Here is a 16,591-nt window from a genome sequence, read left to right as displayed (position 1 = left end):
AAAAGGAAAGAAAGATGAAGAATTAACATCACATTTCCTTTCCCATGCAACCAACGTTAGAAGAGAAGGAAAAGAAAGAAATTTTGTTTTCTTTACAATTTGGTCCTTCCACCAAAAATTCACCATTTTCACCTAGAAATCAAAAGAATTTACATAGCTACTAAGAGAGAAAAATGTTAAGGAGACCATGAGGAGTTAGAATATCAAGTTGGATTCAAGAAATAGAAGCTGGAGGAGAGAGAAAATCAAGTTAAAGATTAGTATCAATAGAACAAGGTAAGTATATCAAGATTTCAACATGTTTTTAAGTTTGTTATTATTGACAAAACATGGAAATAATGTTATAGTAGAGTTTTCTTACATAAGGTCCTATGTTCTTGATATGTTAGTGAAGAGAAAAGGTGTAGAAAAAGAAAATAAGGGTGTTATAACATGGTAATTAATATCTTGTACTAAAACAGTTTTGGACAGCAGCAGTAGTCTAACTTTGAAAAATCATCAAAAATTGTAGAATCTAATTATAGGATAAATAAAATATTAAATTAAATATTATTAAGTATAGTTTCTTATAGAATAAATTATGTAAGCAATGGAATTGTAAATCATGAGATATGATGAATTTTGTGAGACAAGGTCAGAATGATTTCAGGTTCCCCTTTTCTGACTTTGTAAAATCATAAAAAATTGGATAGAAATAATTATGGGTTTAAATTTATATTTTTAGAATCCTAAATGAGTCTATTTTCAATAGAAACAAACGATAACATCATTCGAATTCTGTACGAGGAGATAATTAATTTTTAGTGAAGAAGGGCCAGAACTGTCAGACAGCAGAACAGGGGTAACTTTAAAGAATAAACTGTACTTATTGGCTAAACCAAAAATTCTTAAAATTTTATGGTAAGAATATATATGAGTTTAGTTTCAAGGAAAATTAGCGGATCTTAATTTTGAGTTCTATAACTCCAGCTATAAATAATTTAGTGACTATGACGCAGATAGACAGCTTGATTGTTCATAAAAGTAAATAATAAAAATTATGGATAATGTTACTTACAAGTGTGTTATCTACATTAAGGATGTGGAATGGAAAGGAGGAGGAGGAAAAATATGTATGAATATTCATCTAGCATGACTAATTTGTATATTTTAGGCTCAGGGACTAAATTGAATAAAAGTAAAACTTTATGGGCAATTTTGTAAAAATGTCAGAAATGACCAAATTGCATGAAATGGATTATTTTATTAGTTAAATTAAAAAATTGAATGAAATTATTAATTTAGTTCAAGATCGGGGGAAAACATGTTTTAGGGATTAAATTGAAAAGTGTTGAAATTATGGAAAATTCTGATATTTTATAGAATTCATGAACTGTTATCAATACATATGAGAATAATAGCAGGAAATAAGGATTAAATTGCAAGAATTTTATTTTCCCTGACCCTAAGGATGAAATCGTCATTAATTAAAAGTTTATGGGCAAAATGGTAATTTTCCCTAGAGCATTAATTAAATGCATTAGAAAATGAAATGAATAAAAATGATGATCAAATTTATTTATAAAGATCCAGACGACTCAAATATGAGACTTGATCGTAGAAAAGAAAAGATATCGGATTAATGAAATTATAAACACAAACAAGCAATGAGGTAAGTTCGTGTAACTTGAATTATATTCTTAAATGCTTGAAATGTATGTTATTGATGTGAAAATAATTTGAATGTTCATTGTATGAAAATTGATGGAACATTGATATATTTGATAAAAAAGAGAAGAAATCCCGGTTGAATAAAAGTAAATTTCGATGGATCACTGAAAAGGAATTGACGGTAAAAAGGATCTAGCCCGGACGGGTGATCCTATCCTGATATAGCCCTCCCGAAGAATACGTGTAAATGGATTTAGCCCGAACGGGTAATCCAAATTAGGGTCTGAATTTAGCCTAGACTGGTAATTCAGATCCAAGCTCATTAGAGTAATTGTCGTTGCAAGGGATTTAGCCTGGACTGGTAATCCCGACAATACTCTATGAGCTTATATTATAAGGGATTTAGCCTTGACTGGTAATCCCACTGTAAGGATGAGGTTCGCGGGAGTGTGCTCTCTGATATGAAATGTGTAAGACCATGGTTGAAAGATACCATGGCAACCTGATATGAAATGTGTAAGACCATGGTTGAAAGATACCATGGCAACCCGATATGAAATGAATAAGATCATGGTTGAAAGATACCATGGCAACATGATGGGAAATGAATAAGACCATTGTAACGCCCCCACGCCCGAGACCGTTGCCGGAGTCGAGTATGAGGTGTTACTAAGCTTAATTTAACATATTTAGAACTTTGGATTATTTATTTCTACATTCACAGCTTTTAAGCTACTTGCATCACAGTCATAAGAAAAATCATATCTCGAGTTACGAAACTCGAAATCATGATACGTAAATTTTCCCTAAATCTAGACTCATATAACTATCTACTAATTTTTTTCTAGAATTTTTGGTTTGGCCAATTAGTACAGTTTATTAGTTAAAGTTACCCCTGTTTCAGGACTTGACTGGTATGACCTCTATTTACTACGAACCACATTTCTCTCTGTAAAAAATCCATATGACTATGAGGTTTATTTCTACTGAAACTAGACTCAATAAGGATTCTGAGAATATAAAATACACTACCTAATTATATCTTTACAATTTATGGTGAATTTCTAAAGTTGGAACAGGGGATTCAGAAACTGCTATGACCCTGTTTCACTAAAATTCAAATATCTTGTAACATATAATTCCTTTACCTGTTTCATTTGTTTCATGTGAAACTAGACATAATAAGCTTCAATTTTATATGTATTCCATCACCAAGTTCAATTTCTATGATTTTTAGTAAATTTTTAAACTCGCGTCAGTGTTGCTGCAGTATTTTGTTTATGGCAAATTTCATCCCTTTTATGAGTTTTTATGCACTAAGTATCTTAATAATTTTCCTTAACATCAAATATAATCTAAACTAACTATTTTCATAATTTATCATTATCAAGCATTTCCTCAACCATTCCATCACCATACCATAAGATCATTTACACAAAAAAGGTATATTGCTATACATGCCATACTTAAATTTACAAGCCATTACCAAAAGTCTTCCGGATAGTGTGACTGAGCCTTCGACCTATCCCGACTCCTGAGCTGGCTTGTCCAAAACTACAATGAGTAAGAAGGAGGGAGTAAGCATAAATGCTTAGTAAGTTCATATGGAAATAATAAGTAACATAACAAACAGTCATACCAATCAACATTAGCATGTATCACTAAAACACATATCACATTTTTAATCATTTTTCATCATCTTATTACCTTATCGTGGTTGTATCAATACTCAACCCGAGGGTTAAATACATACCTGTCCAAAATATCCATTTCACATCACTTACCAATACGTCTCTTTACATCTCGAATATTCCTCCATTTGAGTAGAACTTTACCCGTTGAACACATCGGAATATAATTCGGATACATGGATAACTTGCACATAAGTGCCATATATGCAATCAAGCAATCATGTAACCCGCCCATAAGCGAACTCGGACTCAACTCAACGAGTTCGGATGCCTAGTTACATCTCACGAACTCGGACTCAACTCAACAAGTTCGGACATTCGCATCCATAAGTGAACTCGGACTCAACTCAACGAATTTGGATGCTCAACCATCCTAGTGACATGTCACTTGTATCCTAATCTATTCCTAAGGTTCAAACGGGCTTTTTCCTCGAACACTTATCCTTGCCGTCTTCCGTAGAATGCCGAAATCAATACTCGGTAACAATTATATTTAACAAGTAGTTCACATAATTTACATATTATTTGAAATTAACCACAAAGCATACATTTCATAATAAAATTCAGCATAACATATAATTAACATCAATAACTTAAAAATAACCATTATGCTACATTATTTACACACGAACTTAGCTTGGTACCAAAATACAAAGATTTTGCAATTTAGTCCACAATCTTTTCTTTTCCTCGATTGAGGTCGATTCCACGTCTTTCTTGATCTAAAATAACACATTTAGCTTATTTAATACTCACATTATCAAATTAATCCTTAACTCAAATTTTGGCAAAAATACAAATTTACCCCTAAACTTTTGCATATTTACATTTTTGCCCCTAGGCTCGGGATTAAACTTTATTCCTTATTCTTATGTTTTAAGAGATGCTGATCACTTTTCTCTTCTATGGCAACATCAAATTCTCACTCTAACATGTACTTGTGACTATTAGGTATTTTTACCGATTAAGCCCTTTTACTCGTTTTTACTTAAAATCGAGTAGTACAAGTTGTCTAACATAATTTAAAACTTCATATTCTATCATAAAACATCAAAATACACAAATTTCACCTATGGGTATTTTTCCAAATATAAACCCTAGGTTAAATTATTGCTAACATAAGCTTTATCGAGTTACCGGGATCTCAAAAACGTAAAAATCATTAAAAATGGGGCTTGGAATCACTTACTATGGAGCTTGGAAGCTTGAAACAAACCCTAGCTATGGAGAACCCTTGAAATTTCGGCCTAATGAAGAAGATGGACAAAAATTGGCTTTTAATTTTGTTTTTAATCCATTTTAATAACTAAATGACCAAAATACCCTTACTACTAAACTTTCCAAAAATTCCTTCCATGTCCTAATTTTGTCCATGAACTTAAAATTGGTCAAATTGCTATTTAAGACCTCCTCATTAATATTCCAAAACAATTTCATACTAAAAACTTCTAGAATGCAAGTTTTGCAACTTATTCGATTTAGTCCCTACTTTCAATTTAAGCACTTTAGGCATAGAATTTCATCACGAAATTTTCACACAATCATGAAATCATATCATAAACCTCAAAATAATTATAAAATAATTATTTCTATCTCGAATTTATGGTCACAAAACCATTATTCCGATTAGGCCCTAATTCGGGATATTACAACTCTCCCCCCTTTAAGGATTTTCGTCCTCGAAAATCTTATCGGTAAACAGATGTGGGTATTGATTTCTCATAGTTTCTTCGGATTCCCATGTAGCTTCTTCTACTCCATGCCTTTGCCACAACACCTTCACAAGTGCAACATTTTTATTCCTTAGTTGTTTGACCTCTCGAGCTAAAATCTTAATCGGTTCTTCTTCGTAGGTCATATCTGGTTGTAGTTCAATTTCTGTTAGTGAAACTACATGTGAAGGATCCGAACGATACCGACGTAACATAGATACGTGGAACACATCATGAATCTTCTCTAATTCAGGTGGTAATGCTAGCCGATATGCTACCGGTCCAACTTTTTCAATTACTTCATACGGCCCAACAAAACGCGGACTTAATTTGCCCTTCCGTCCAAATCTAAGGACTTTCTTCCACGGAGTCACCTTTAAAAATACTTTATTACCAACTTGAAATTCAATGTCCTTTCGCTTTAGGTCTGCATAAGATTTCTGTCTATCTGAAGCAGCTTTCAAACAATCTCGAATTATCTTCACTTTTTCTTCAGTTTCTTTTATTAGATCAACTCCATAAATCTGATTTTCCTTGAGTTCAGTCCAATACAATGGCGTTCGACACTTACGACCATATAATGCTTCATAAGGTGCCATTTTCAAGCTCGTCTGATAACTATTATTGTAAGCAAATTCCACCAACGGTAAGTATCTTTCCCAACTTCCTTGAAATTCCAATACACAACATCTAAGCATATCTTCAAGAATCTGAATTATTCTTTCTGATTGTCCATCAGTTTGTGGATGAAAAGCAGTACTGAAATTTAACTTCGTACCTAACACATCTTGCAACTTTTGCCAAAACCGCGAGGTAAACCTTGGATCTCTATCTGAAATAATCAATAATGGTATTCCGTGTAATCTAACAATTTCTCTAATATACAGTTCAGCCAACTTGTTAAGAGAATAATCCGTACGTACCGGGATAAAATGAGCCGACTTAGTTAATCTGTCAACTATTACCCTGATGGCATCTTTCTTTCCCGGAGTCAATGGCAATCCTGAAACAAAATCTATAGTAATCCGATCCCATTTCCATTCAGGAACCATAATAGGCTGGAGTAATCCTGAAGGTACTTGGTGTTCAGCTTTCACCTGTTGACAAATTAAGCATTTGGATACAAACTCTGATATATCTCTTTTCATTCCATTCCACCAATACATTTTCTTCAAGTCATTATACATTTTCGTACTACCCAGATGAATCGAGATATAACCACTATGTGCTTCCTGTAGGATCTTTTGAATCAATTCCTCATTCTTCGGTACACAAATCCGATCTTTAAACATTAAGCACCCATCAGAACCAATTCTGAAATCTGATCCCGTATCAACTTTACACTGTTTTCTTTTAGCTAGCAAATCTTGATCATTTTTCTTTGTTTCAGAAATCTCTTGTAAAAACATCGGTCTTGCTCTTAACTCTGCTAGAATCGAACCGTCATCTAACATTTTCAACTGAGTGTTCATAACTCTCAAAGCAAACAACAACTTTCTACTTAAAGCATCGGCAACCACATTCGCTTTTCCCGGATGATAATCAATAACAAGCTCATAATCTTTCAATAACTCCAACCATCTTCGCTGTCTCAAATTCAAGTCTTTTTGTGACATCAAGTATTTAAGACTTTTGTGATCGGTATATACTCGGCACTTTTCACCATACAAATAATGTCGCCAAATCTTCAAAGCAAACACCACTGCAGCCAATTCCAAATCGTGAGTAGGATAATTCCTCTCATGAGGTTTTAACTGCCTCAAAGCATAAGCCACCACTTTTCCTTCTTGCATGAGTACACACCCCAAACCATTTAGAGAAGCATCACTATACACCACAAATTCTTTACCTAATTCGGGTTGTACCAACACTGGTGCTTTAGTTAATAACTTTTTCAATTCTTCAAAACTCTGTTGACATTCTTCCGTCCATTCAAATTTAACATCCTTTCGGAGTAGTCTAGTCATAGGAGCAGCAATTATAGAAAATCCATTTACAAACTGCCGATAATACCCAGCTAGCCCCAAGAAACTTCTAACTTCAGTTACGTTTTTCGGTGGTTTCCAATCAACAATGGCTGAAATTTTACTAGGATCAACCCGTATACCATCACCTGAAACAATATGACCCAAAAATCCAACTTCCCGGAGCCAAAATTCACTTTTACTAAACTTAGCATACAGCTGCTTATCTCTCAAAGTTTGCAAAACTATCCTCAAATGCTCAGCATGCTCTGTCTCATCTCTTGAATAAATTAAAATATCATCTATAAACACCACAACAAATCTGTCCAAGTATGGCCGAAATATGCGATTCATTAAATCCATAAACACAGCAGGAGCATTTGTCAACCTGAATGGCATAACTAAAAATTCATAATGACCGTACCTTGTTCTAAAAGCAGTTTTAGGCACATCCGACTCCTTTACCCGCAGTTGGTAATACCCAGATCTCAAGTCAATCTTTGAAAACCATGTCGCTCCTTTTAGCTGATCAAACAAATCATCAATTCTTGGCAACGGATACTTGTTTTTGATTGTCACCTTGTTTAACTGCTGATAATCAACACACAACCTCATAGAACCATCCTTCTTTTTCACAAGTAACACGGGAGCACCCCAAGGTGAAAAACTCGGTCTCACAAAACCTTTATCAGTCAACTCTTGCAACTGCGACTTTAATTCCTTCAACTCTGCTGGTGCCATTCTATACGAAGCAATCGAAATCGAAGTTGTTCCCGGTATCAAATCAATACCAAATTCTACTTCCCTGACTGGAGGCAAACCCGGCAATTCTTCTGGAAATACGTCCGCAAATTCACACACAACCGACGCTGATTCAACTTTCTTTTCAACTTCTTTTGTATTAATTACATACGCCAAATAAGCTTCATAACCCTTTCTCAGATATCTTTGAGCCGACATTGAAGAAATCACACTAGGCAGTGCCTCTGATTTATCTGATTCAACCCGCAGAGTTTCACCATTTTCACACTTTAATTCTATAACCTTTTCTTTGCAATTTATTTTAGCATCATGCAATGTCAACCAATCCATACCCAAAATAACATCAAACTCATCAAACGGAAACAACATCAAGTCGGCCGGAAAGTAATGATCCCGAATCATTAAAGGACATTTCTTACATACTTTATCAACAGTCACACATATGCCTAACTGATTCGACACTCTAATCATAAATTCTGTGTTCTCAACAGGTATATTCATACTAGACACCAATTTCATGCACACATAGGAATGAGTAGAATCGGGATCAATCAAGGCAATAACATTAACATTATAGAGAGAAAATGTACCGGTAATCACATCAGGTGAGGAAGCATCTTCACGCGCTTTAATAGCATAAGTTCTAGCCGGAGCCCTTCCTTCAGGTCTAACCGGTGCATCCCTGGCTACATTCTTACTGCTTGTTTCACTTCCAGCTTTTCTCGGATACCTTCCCCTCGAGTCTGCACCACTAGCTTTTACATTCTGAAATTTTTCTTTCTCAGCTCTCTCTGGGCAGTCTCTAATAAAATGATCCGGAGAACCAAATCGAAAACATTCATTTGCTCTGCACAGACCAAAATGATTTCTACCACACCGCTGGCATTCGGGTTTAACAAATCTCGAGTTCCCTACACTGGCTGCAGAAGTATTCTGAGATTTAGGACCCACATTTTGCTTCTTATAATTCCCATATGATTGTCCAGCTGAAGCTTGGGAACGAGGATTCATATTCCTTGACTTTCTAGGTTGTTGTGAAAATGAACTACTCATCGGTCTTTTCTTCCAATTTCTAGTCTCAGCCTCTACCTTTTTCTTTTCTTTAAGTAGTTCTTCAGCCTTACAAGCTCGATCAACCAGTACTACCATTTCTTTTAGTTCAAGGATCCCGACAAATACTTTAATGTCTTCGTTGAGCCCGTCTTCAAATCGTCGGCACATCTTGGCTTCTGTAGGAACATATTCCCTGGCATACTTACTCAATCGAACAAACTCTCTTTCATATTCTGAGACTGTCATATTACCTTGCTTCAGCTCAAGAAACTCTTTACATTTCTGATCAATAAACCTTTCACTAATATATTTCTTCCGAAACTCTTCTTGAAAGAATTCCCAGGTTACCCTCTCTTTCGGTACCACCGAAATCAAAGTCTTCCACCAATTATAGGCTGAATCTCTCAACAAAGATGTAGCACATTTCAAACATTCTTCAGGTGTACAAGATAATTCATCAAATACCCGGATAGAATTTTCAAGCCAGAACTCTGCTTTCTCTGCATCATCATCAATATTTGCTCTAAATTCTTCAGCCCCTTGTTTACGAATTCTGTCAACGGGGGTTCTATGAAATTTTATCATATCCATACCTTGAGGCATCGGGGGTACAGGTTGAGGAATTGGGGGAGGTGGGGGAGGTCGTACATTTGGGTTCGTACGAACGAACTCAGTGTACCATGCACTCATCATTTGGAGAAAGGCTTCCCGATCCCTTTCTCCTCCTCCCTGACCAACAGTAGGGGGTGGGTTTTCAGTCAGCGCTGCTCCTTCAGCCGGAGCTGGCGCATTACTCTCTACTTCATCTGCCACAGCTGGATCGGGATCCATTTACTATATAAAAAAAATCATTTAAAAAGGTCAGAAGTCGTCACACTATCACAATTCATACATATGGCATGTATAGCAAAATCCGTACATACAAGACGTAGTCCGAGAACCGACTAAACCTGCTCTGATACCACTAAATGTAATGCCCCCACGCCCGAGACCGTCGCCGGAGTCGAGTATGAGGTGTTACTAAGCTTAATTTAACATATTTAGAACTTTGGATTATTTATTTCTACATTCACAGCTTTTAAGCTACTTGCATCACAGTCATAAGAAAAATCATATCTCGAGTTACGAAACTCGAAATCACGATCCGTAAATTTTCCCTAAATCTAGGCTCATATAAATATCTACTAATTTTTTTCTAGAATTTTTGGTTTGGCCAATTAGTACAGTTTATTAGTTACAGTTACCCCTATTTCAGGACTTGACTGGTATGACCTCTATTTACTACGAACCACATTTCTCTCTGTAAAAAATCCATATGACTATGAGGTTTATTTCTACTAAAACTAGACTGAATAAGGATTCTGATAATATAAAATACACTACCTAATTATATCTTTAAAATTTATGGTGAATTTCTAAAGTTGGAACAGGGGATTCAGAAACTGCTATGACCCTGTTTCACTAAAACTCAAATATCTTGTAACATATAATTCCTTTACCTATTTCATTTGTTTCATGTGAAACTAGACATAATAAGCGTCAATTTTATATGTATTCCATCACCAAGTTCAATTTCTATGATTTTTAGTAAATTTTTAAACTCGCGTCAGTGTTGCTGCAGTATTCTGTTTATGGCAAATTTCATCCCTTTTATGAGTTTTTATGCACTAAGTATCTTAATAATTTTCCTTAACATCAAATATAATCTAAACTAACTATTTTCATAATTTATCATTATCAAGCATTTCCTCAACCATTCCATCACCATACCATAAGATCATTTACACAAAAAAGGTATATTGCTATACATGCCATACTTAAATTTACAAGCCATTACCAAAAGTCTTCCGGATAGTGTGACTGAGCCTTCGACCTATCCCGACTCCTGAGCTGGCTTGTCCAAAACTACAATGAGTAAGAAGGAGGGAGTAAGCATAAATGCTTAGTAAGTTCATATGGAAATAATAAGTAACATAACAAACAGTCATACCAATCAACATTAGCATGTATCACTAAAACACATATCACATTTTTAATCATTTTTCATCATCTTATTACCTTATCGTGGTTGTATCAATACTCAACCCGAGGGTTAAATACATACCTGTCCAAAATATCCATTTCACATCACTTACCAATACGTCTCTTTACATCTCGAATATTCCTCCATTTGAGTAGAACTTTACCCGTTGAACACATCGGAATATAATTCGGATACATGGATAACTTGCACATAAGTGTCATATATGCAATCAAGCAATCATGTAACCCGCCCATAAGCGAACTCGGACTCAACTCAACGAGTTCGGATGCCTAGTTACATCTCACGAACTCAGACTCAACTCAACAAGTTCGGACATTCGCATCCATAAGTGAACTCGGACTCAACTCAACGAATTTGGATGCTCAACCATCCTAGTGACATGTCACTTGTATCCTAATCTATTCCTAAGGTTCAAACGGGCTTTTTCCTCGAACACTTATCCTTGCCGTCTTCCGTAGAATGCCGAAATCAATACTCGGTAACAATTATATTTAACAAGTAGTTCACATAATTTACATATTATTTGAAATTAACCACAAAGCATACATTTCATAATAAAATTCAGCATAACATATAATTAACATCAATAACTTAAAAATAACCATTATGCTACATTATTTACACACGAACTTAGCTTGGTACCAAATACAAAGATTTTGCAATTTAGTCCACAATCTTTTCTTTTCCTCGATTGAGGTCGATTCCACGTCTTTCTTGATCTAAAATAACACATTTAGCTTATTTAATACTCACATTATCAAATTAATCCTTAACTCAAATTTTGGCAAAAATACAAATTTACCCCTAAACTTTTGCATATTTACATTTTTGCCCCTAGGCTCGGGATTAAACTTTATTCCTTATTCTTATGTTTTAAGAGATGCTGATCACTTTTCTCTTCTATGGCAACATCAAATTCTCACTCTAACATGTACTTGTGACTATTAGGTATTTTTACCGATTAAGCCCTTTTACTCGTTTTTACTTAAAATCGAGTAGTACAAGTTGTCTAACATAATTTAAAACTTCATATTCTATCATAAAACATCAAAATACACAAATTTCACCTATGGGTATTTTTCCAAATATAAACCCTAGGTTAAATTATTGCTAACATAAGCTTTATCGAGTTACCAGGATTTCAAAAACGTAAAAATCATTAAAAACGGGGCTTGGAATCACTTACTATGGAGCTTGGAAGCTTGAAACAAACCCTAGCTATGGAGAACCCTTGAAATTTCGGCCTAATGAAGAATATGGACAAAAATTGGCTTTTAATTTTGTTTTTAATTCATTTTAATAACTAAATGACCAAAATACCCTTACTACTAAACTTTCCAAATATTCCTTCCATGTCCTAATTTTGTCCATGAACTTAAAATTGGTCAAATTGCTATTTAAGACCTCCTCATTAATATTCCAAAACAATTTCATACTAAAAACTTCTAGAATGCAAGTTTTACAACTTATTCGATTTAGTCCCTACTTTCAATTTAAGCACTTTAGGCATAGAATTTCATCACGAAATTTTCACACAATCATGCAATCATATCATAAACCTCAAAATAATTATAAAATAATTATTTCTATCTCAGATTTATGGTCACAAAACCATTATTCCGATTAGGCCCTAATTCGGGATATTACAACCATGGTTGAAAGATACCATGGCAGCGTGGCATGAAATGAATAAGACCATGGTTGAAAGATACCATGGCAACATGATAGAAAATGAGTAAGACCATAGTTGAAAGACACTATGGCATCATGTCAAAGATAAATAAGACCGTGGATGGGAGACACGATGACATCTATTGAACAATTGATATTCAGGTAATATGTATTAGATGATGAATGGTTATATGAAATAGTTGTGTGAAATGTTTACAAGAACTGGTCATATGGAAATATATGTACAAAATAGTTGTATGAAATAATTATGAAGATAGATAAACAAAATAAGAATAAGTACATGGAATATAATTTATGTTAAGTTTGATATAAACTTTACCGGGATAAATATACATAAAATATATGGAAATGATGGTGCATGAAATATTGATATAACGAAATGATTGATATATACATATGAAGAAACGGTAAGAGAATGATATGTTTCATGACATGTACATATATGATTATCTTTGATATGTTGATACAAGGAAATTATGTAAGTAAAGACAATTATTAAACTCAAGTGTAACATGTTGAGAAAATAAGTATATAAATGTTGAATTTATATGAAATATATGCAAGCATACTAACAATGATGTTGTTTGACGTTTAGACAAGTGTCAAGCTATTGATTGAATGGTAACATGTTTAATTGTAAGTAGTATTGAAATGGTAAGTACTTAGATGAAAATAAAATTTAAGATTTTGTGAATTTTTTTTATGATCCCGATTTAATTCTGGTTGATTTTTAATGTATGTTTGGGGCTTCGAGGGCCCAATAGAGAGACGTTATGATTATTTTCAAAATATGAATAATAAATGACTCAGAATTATCTAAAAATATTCAGTAAACTCCGGTAATGCCTCGTACCTATTCCGGCAATAGATACGGGTAGAGGGTGTTACACCCACTTCAAATTATGGTCCTAATTAGAGTTTACTAAAAATGGGCCCACACGCCCTTCTGGCTCACACGGCTAGGCACACGAGCTTTTAGCGTCGACAAAATGCTTTTCGGCGTCGCGTCATTCATTGTTTTTTGAGACAAAATGTAACGACCCAAATTTTAAGGTCATTGGAAAAGTGAGTTTTTGGATTTTCGATTTTGAAAATTTGTTTCGTAAATATTTATTAGAAATATTTACCAAATTAAGTGAGAGGTTAATTAGATTTTAATTAAGTAAATTTAGCTTAATTAGGGTTAATTAAGTATATGGATTAAATTGAATAAAGTGTGAAAGTTTAATTATAAACTATAGAAAAGTCAAGGGATTAAATTAGCAAATAAGCCTATATGACAAGTGTGTGATAAGTATAAATACATGTGTATTATTTTAATTGGTACAAATGTATGAATATATATGTATTTACTTATTATATAAGTAAATAATAATATAAAGTAAAATATATTATATTATATAATTATAACATATTGATTAAATAAAAGAAATAAAACATAAAAAAAGAAAGAAAGAAGGCACGATTAGCAGGGAAAGAAAGAAGGAAAAAGGGAAAGAAAAAGAAAAGGGAAAATTAGGGTTTTAAGATTTCAAACTTGATTGGTAAGTCAATTTAATCTTTTTTCTTATAATTTTGGTGTCTATGGAATCCTAGGAAGAAATACTATTTGAATTATGTTGAAATTTAGGAAGATAGTGAATTTTTATATATTGATTAAGTTGTATAAATTGAAGAATTATGAGATAAAATGATAGAAATTCAAGTTAGAAGTGGGAGAATGATTAAATAATAAAAAGAGATATAAGTTTTGTTATAGTAGGGACTAAATTGTCTAAATTGTAGAATTGATGTTTTATATTGAATATGAAGAGTTAAAACTTGTTTAAAGTGATAATTGAATGAAAATATAGGATTTATTTTGAAGAAAAAGAATGGTTATGGTGGAAGGACTAACTTGGAATTTATGTAAAAGCTACATGGAAATAAAAGAGTGTGTTATTAAATAACATACATTGATAATTTTAAATGTTAAATTTTATGTAGCCAACGTAGCACCGGAAACGTCATTGAAAAAGGGAAAGGTGAAAGTGAACGAGGATATCGAGTAAACTCGAGAATTTCGGTTTTTATTTCTATAAACTATGCTTAATGATTTAATACAATGTAATTGTTATTTTTAATATTTAGAATGTATAATGAATAATATAATGGAAACTGTTACTACTTCTGTATTGAAATGAAACGATTTGAATACCCTATTAACAGTGTCGGGCTGGTCGGATACAATTGGCATACCATAGGATTGGAAGTGTTTAGAGATATTTCGACTGTGTGTCGATGAGACACTATATGTGTCGACTACTGTGACTGTTTTGGATTCGTTCCGCAGAGGTACTTCGTACCTGACTATGACTGTTACTATTACTGTTACTGTTACCCTACGGTGTATTCCGGTTTCGACCGATAAAACATTATATATTATCCCCAGCGTGTAGGTTGGATCTGTGTATCCGTTTAGGTCCGAGTTATATTAATAGGGGTAAATGAAAGTACTGAAGACAAATATTGATTGCTATTGATTATGTGACTGTGACTGTTATATGATTATTAAAAGGTATCGAATGATATGACATATATATAAGGAATTGCTTAATTACATTTAAGAGTTATAAGATGAAGACAATAGATTAAGCTATTAAGGTTATGAAAGTAAATGTTTTGAGTTACAATACATATATACGACTTATTATTGTTCTAAGCATTAGTTTATAGCAATACCACTGAGTGTATACTCAGCGTAAGGTTTGTTTTCCGTACGCAGGATTAGGTACAAAATAAAATTAAGAACTCAGCATCCAAGCTAATCCCGAACTCAAAGTGGTGAAGTACCTTTCTTTTGGTAAAATGGCATGTACCTAGATTGATAATATTTTATTTTGTAAATGATAAGAATGAGCATGAAAGATGGTATGAAATATGCATATTTTGGAAATTAAACTTATATGAGTTTGGCTAGTATGATAATGCAGTATAATTTTGATATGAATTGTGGTACATAATCCTTAAGAAGTATTGAAGTGAATGAATGAATATTTGTTGAGTTTGAATGGCATAATGAATGATATTTGATTTAAGAACTATTAGTAAATGTTTGGGCGTGAATTAGATGTGTTTAGCATGTGAAAATAGCTTTAAAATGGTCAAAAAATCATGTTTTCACAAGGCCAAGTCACATGGGCGTGTGCTCAGGCCGTGTGGCTCTCTGTTTATGTCACACGGGCTGTCCCCATGGTCGTGTGTGCAAGTCAGATCTGCCCACGGCCATGGGAACCCCACGGGCTAGCCACACGGCCATGTCCCAGGCCACACGGGCGTGTGTCCCTATCTTCAAGGTAAAATTTCCAAAGTTGCCGGTTTATTTCCGAATTACTTCTAAAGTATGTATTAGGCCCCGTAGACCCATTTTAGGGACTTTATAGTGTAACTTGAGAAGTTTCGATTTGGAATGCAAATTTATGACTCGATTTTGTATAAATGCTAGTGTATAAGTCCAGTAATGCCTCGTAACCCTATTCTGGTGACGGTTTGAGGTTAGGGGGTGTTACATTTAGTGGTATCAGAGCTACTTAGGTTTAATCGATTCTAAGACTAAATCGAGCTCGAAATTGAGTCTAGAGGTACATGCTATTATTATGTTAACTGTGAGTCGGGATTGGATGTTGATTTATATATACTGATAAATTAACTCTGTTTTATAGTGAGTAAAAGATGTCTGACGAAAGTATCGAGGGTACCGATCAAGAAATGTACAGTAAAGATGAATCAAGTGATGTAAGTGAATCTGAATCTGCAACCCCAAGTGTAAACCCGGTAGGTAACCAACCACTAAATATTGGAAGGGATAATACAGAAATATTTAGAATGATTGTCGAAACTCTTCAAAGAGCGGTAGGAAGTATGCCTGCTAGTATTTCTACCTCTGTTACCCGACGAGTTCCTATTAAGGAACTGCAAAAGTATGGAGCTACAAAATTTTTGGGATCAAAGGAAACTGAATCAACAATAGCTGAAAATTGGTTA

This window comes from Gossypium hirsutum, chromosome A07 (assembly GCF_007990345.1).
Source record: "Gossypium hirsutum isolate 1008001.06 chromosome A07, Gossypium_hirsutum_v2.1, whole genome shotgun sequence".
Taxonomy (NCBI): domain Eukaryota; kingdom Viridiplantae; phylum Streptophyta; class Magnoliopsida; order Malvales; family Malvaceae; genus Gossypium; species Gossypium hirsutum.
The sequence above is the reverse complement of the archived record's forward strand: the minus strand, read 5'-3'. Positions refer to the sequence as shown.